Genomic DNA, 6,000 nt, shown 5'->3' with positions numbered 1-6,000 from the left:
CAATAGAGAACCCCTGAGGGAGCAGGAGATCAGTGGGATGCAGACCCCAAATTCTCATGAAAAGACCAGACTTAATGGTCTGACTGAGACTAGAGGAATCCTGGCAGTCATGGTCCCCAAACCTTCTGTTGGCCCAGGGCAGGAACCATTCCCAAAGACAACTCATCAGACATGGGAGGGACTGGACAATGGGTAGGAGAGAGATGCTGATGAAGAGTGAGCTACTTGTATCAGGTGGACACTTGATACTGTGTTGGCATCTCCTGTCTGGAGAGGAGATAGGAGGGTAGAGAGGGTTAGAAACTGGCAAAATTGTCATGAAAGGAGAGACTGGAAGGGCTGACTCATTAGGGGGAGAGTAAGTGGGAGTATGGAGTAAGGTCCATATAAGCTTATATGTGACAGACTGACTTGATTTGTAAATGTTCACTTAAAGCTCAATAAAAATTATTAAAAAAAAATACTATGTTCAGAAGGGAAAGATTACGCCTAGGTTTGAGAGCCCAGTGATGTTGGTAGGAAGGCAGGGATATTGGGAATGAAGCCTTCATGCAATAGGTGGCATTCAGAATGTCGATTCCCACAGGGTTTCCAAGGAGCGGCTGGTGGATTCCAACTGCCAACCTTTTGGTTAGCAGCCATAGCTCTTAACCATGGCATACCAGGGCTCCAGAATGTAGATAGGCATTGATAATTTGGGGAATTGAGGGGGAGGGAGGGGAAAGGGCAGTTCAAAGTTGGAAATGGTGGAAAATTAACATTAATAAGCACTCAGTGCTGGCAGAGAAGCAATGGAAAATATGGTTGAAAAAGGTAGGTTAGGACGAGATAATGAAGAGGTTTGAATCCTAGCTGAAGAAGTTTGACTTGATTTGGTAAGCAACAGGGAGAAATGGAAGTTTATTGAGCAGTAGTGTGTGTGTGTGTGTGTGTGTGTGTGTGTGTGTGTGAGAGACAGAAAGACAGAGACAGGCAGACATACAGACAGAAACATATTTAGGGCTCTGACAGCAAGACAAATTGAATTGGAAGGAATAAAAAGCACAAATAGGAGAGCAGTTAGAAGGTCATTGTAGCTGTAGAGATCCCTAACTCAGCATTCTAAAAGCTGGAAACACAAAAAATCCTGCTGAGGAAAAATCGTGATTACCTTGAGGAGAGAACTGGTCTGGGGTCCCCTTTCTTTAAGCTCGCCCTTTCCCCAGTACTGCTATAATCATTTTAAAAAGTAAACATTAAATGGTGTTTTTCTGGAAGACATTATGCTGAGCGAAATGAGTCAGAGGCAAAAGGACAAATATTGTATAAGACCACTATTATAAGATCTTGAGAAATAGAAAAAACGGAGAAGAACACATACTTTTGTGGTTACAAAGGGGGGAGGGAGGGAAGGAGGGAGAGGGTTTTTTATTGATCAATCAGTAGATAAGAACTGCTTTGGGTGAAGGGAAAGACAACACACAATACAAGGAAGGTCAGCCTAATTGGACTGGACTAAAAGCAAAGAGGTTTCTGGGATAAAATGAAAGTTTCAAAGGTCAGCGGAGCAGGGGCTGGGGTCTGGGGAACATGGTTTGAGGGGACTTCTAAGTCAATTGGCAAAATAATTCTATTATGAAAACATTCTGCATCCCACTTTGAATTGTGGCGCCTGGGGTCCTAAATGCCAACAAGCGGCCATCTAAGATACATCAATTGGTCTCAACCCACCTGGAGCAAAGGCAAAGGAAGAACACCAAGGCCACATGACAACTAAGAACCCAAGAGACAGAAAGGGCCACATGAACCAGAGACCTACATTACCCTGAGACCAGAAGAACTAGTTGGTGCCCGGCCACAATCGATGACTGCCCTGACAGGGAGCACAACAGAGAACCCCTGAGGGAGCAGGAGATCAGTGGGATACAGACCCCAAATTCTCATAAAAAGACCATACCTAATGATATGAATGCGACTAGAGGAATCCCAGAGACAATGCTCCCCAGAACTTCTGATGGCACAGGACAGGAACCATCCCCAAAGACAACTCATCAGGCATGAAACGGACTGGTCAGCGGAGGGGAGAGAGATGCTGATGAAGAGTGAACCAATTAAATTAGGTGGACACTGGAGAGTGTGTTGGCAACTCTTGATTGGAGGGGGGATGGGAAGATAGAGAGAGAGGGAAGATGGCAAAATTGGCACGAAAGGAGAGACTGAAAGGGCTGACTCAATAGGGGGAGAGCAAGTGGGAGAAGGGAGTAAGATGTATGTAAACCTACATGTGACAGACTGATTGGAATGGTAAATGTTCACTTGAAGCTTAATAAAAATTAATTAAAAAAAATGGTGTTTTTCTTCTAGCAGGGTTCATTTGTCTGGGAAGGGGATGTATTACCTTAGCCCTTTTAGCCAGAGCAAGGGAGACATTTTCAGTCTCCCTCCAGAAACCCTGAGCGTCTTCTTGACAAAACCCTCAGGAATTCAGATCGAGCACTTAGTTGATCAAAATCATCAAATATACATCTAGGCCCTAAGTTTTTTATTTTTTGGATGCTCTGAAACTTGGACTGACAAGTAATCCTAGAGATAAAAAAAATTTCTCCAGGACCTTTCCAACTATTTCCTGAGAGGGTTTCTGTTTACGTCCTCTCACCTTGCACCTCAATCACAGCGTTTCCTGTGGCCAATTGCTCGGAAAACTGCCAGGTTCGACTTGCCAACATCAGAGGTCATTGGGACAAAGCCTGGCCATTCAGTTGATCAGATTTTCTTCAGAGCACCTACCTCATTCCCAAAAACCAATAAATAAATAAATAAATAGACCTGTTGCCGTTGAGTTGATTCTGATTCATAGGGACTCTATAGGACACAGTAGTACTGCCCCATAGGGTTTCCAAGGAGTGGCTGGTGGATTCGAACTGCTGACGTTTGGTTAGCAGCCAACCACTTAACCACTGTGCCACCAGGGCTCCTCCCCATTCCCAGCTCCATGCTAAATATTATTATGGGAGGGAAACAAGACTTATAGGACTTGTCTGCCTTGTTATACATAAAATATGGGGCTCTAAATAAATGTTAGGAGTCATACTAAAGCGAGGGTCTTAGTTTGAATTCCTGTTTGAATTGTGTCCCTCCAAAATACGTGTTGTGAATCCTAACCTCTATGCCTGTGGTTATAATCCCATTTGGGAAGGAGTTGTCTTTGTTATGTTAATGAGGCAGGATTAGTGTAGGGTATATTTTGAGTCAATCTCTTTTGAGATATAAAGAAGATTAAGCAAGTAAGAAAGAAAGCAGAGGCGGGGAAGAGAGATGCCAAGACACATAAAGATCGCCCAGGAGCAGAAGCTGAAGAGACGAGGACTTTCCTCCAGAGCTGACAGAGAGAGAAAGCCTTCCCCTAGAGCCGGCACCCTGAATTTCGACTTCTAGCCTTCTAAACTGTGAGAAAATAAATTCCCGTTTGTTAAAGCCACCCATTTGTGGTATTTCTGTTATAGCAGCACTAGATAACTAAAACAGTTTCCCAGAAACTGTCTCTTAAGTGAGGATTTGAGTTCCAACAATTTATTTGTGAGGTGACCTGAGGAGTGGGAGAGGGGCAAGTAAGATAGGAAAAAGAAGGAAGCTAATAAAGGTGTGTTTTACCACTGTGGGCACCTGAACCACAATCCAGCCTTAATCTGACCTTTAATCAAAAACACTGTAAAAAATACACTTCAGAATTATCTCTCTGCCCAGGGTAAAAGAGCAGGGGTATATATACATACGGCAACTTCTGTCATACATTTGTTGAGGGCTGTTCCCAGGGGAATTAATGCCCTGGGGTTTCTGACCATGTTGTTGGAATAATCAGGAATTAATTCAGCCTGAGAGGTGAATTTAAGACAAATCAAGCAAAGATGGCAAGGCGATTATCTATGAGTCAGATCTTTAAAAAACATTAAATGGTCAGGTTCTCTGTTGTAAACTTGCTAAAAGAAAGCATTTTAGTCCTCAGACATAAGGGTTAAGAAAAGGTTTTATATATTCTACTTCCACTCAAGATTTCCTTCAATAACTTCTGATTTTGGAAAATCAAACCTGGCAGCTTTATGCACAATAGGCACTGAAAACCCAAACGAAGTACCTCTGCCACTTCGGTGCGGAAAGCGTGTGGGGCTGTGAATTGGGAGCAGTTAAGTGCTTGACTACTAACTGAGAGGTTGGCAGTTCGAACCCACTCAGAGACGCCTTGGAAGAAAGGCCTGCTGCCAAAAGCCCACAGCCTCGAAAACCCTATGGAGTGCAGTCGTACGCTGCATACAGGCCGCCATGAGGTGGAATTGACAGGACGCACCTGGTGCTCGCGGAGGTGCGTTTGAGTCCGAGCCAGGGCCGGCTTCTCGGTGCCACACTCTCAGAGGAGCCTCTGCAACGCTCTGCTGTCACTATTTGGAAAGGCTTAATAGTTTTATCTTTGAACTTGTGCTTCTAAATGAAGTTCTATGGGACAATGGAGCATGCCTGTGAGCATTGGAGCTCAGGTGCCGAGCAACTGACCCATCATGTACGTGCGTGCCTCAGGGCAGTCCAGGGCTCCTGGGAACCCAAGGCAGCAGGGCTGGGACCTGGGCCCGGATTTGTAGCAGCAGCAGAAGCAGGGTTACAGCTGCAGAAGAGAGGAGGGCTCTGCCTGGATAAACCCTGACACCTGTCTTCCTGACGAAAACCTTGGCTTGCAAGTCAGTCCCAGGAGTCTATCCCTGCCGTGTCTACACAAATATTAACACTCTGGCCTGATCCCTAAGACGGAACTGCTGGCCCTCAGGCAGTAAACTTTGTCACCGAATCAAACCTTACACATGGACATTGCAATAAAGTATATATATTATATATATAAAAAACTCGTTGCCATCGAGTTAGTTCCGACTCATAGCAACCCTACTGGACACAGTAGAATTGCCCCATAGGGTTTGCAAGCAGCGGCTGATGGCTTTGAACTGCCGACCCTTTGGTTAGTGGCCAAACGATTAACCACTGCACCACCAGGGCCCCTAAAATATATCAAGGAGTTATTAAAATTCTTCAAAGAGCATATAATTCCCAGTTTTGAAAACTGCTTCAACAATGCAAAACAAATATCCATAGGCTTAGAAATAGAGATTAAATTAAAAAATCACTGCATCTGACAGAAAACAGTATTTTTATATAAACCTTAGGATGAACAATTATTAACAAGGAAGCCAATGTTAAAATTAGTTTTTCCTTGTAATTGAAGATATGGCAATAAAAATGCAAAAATTGGCATTTTGAATTATATACAAACCATGAAGCCTCTTTCAATTTCTTTTATCATCTTGACAATTTACAAGAAATGTCAGAGGAAACATTAAAATGCCATTGTATAAATTTACATATAAAATTAAATTCAGACTTACACAAAATTGATTTGTGTGAAGAGCTAAATCTTTTTAGAAAAATTATCCCATGAGAATCATCAGCTCTAGGTGTACTAAAATTTATACTTCAAAAGAATTGCTCAGTATTTAATTCCAATGTCGTCACTATTTATAAAATATATTAACAGCTCCAGTCTGAGTTGCAGCAGTAGAAAGAACCTTTTCAAAATTAAAAATTATTTGTCACCTTGTATTTGCCAAGAGAAATTGACATCTCTTTCAATTGTATCAATTAAAAATGAAATTGTTAAAAGTATAAATTTCGATGACCTAATAAACAAATTTGCAGAAAAGCAAAAATAAATGAAGTTGCCAGAAAAGTCTTATGCTAAATCAAGATATCACATTAATAAAGTATTATTATGAATTGTGTTGGATAAAGCTCTATATTGTAATACCTTTAATGACACTGTTTTCCTGCTTTTTGAACAAGGAGCTCTGCATTTTCATTTTGACTGTGCCTCACATACTACGTAGCTGACCCCTAGTCCAAGCTTGGCCACTGAGAACCTGTCCAGCTTTGAGCAAGTCATTTAACCTTTGCGTCTCAGTTTTCTCACCTGTCAAATGGGAATGA

Source organism: Loxodonta africana, chromosome 16, assembly GCF_030014295.1.
Source record: "Loxodonta africana isolate mLoxAfr1 chromosome 16, mLoxAfr1.hap2, whole genome shotgun sequence".
NCBI classification, from domain to species: Eukaryota; Metazoa; Chordata; class Mammalia; order Proboscidea; family Elephantidae; genus Loxodonta; species Loxodonta africana.
Note: the sequence above shows the minus strand (reverse complement) of the source record.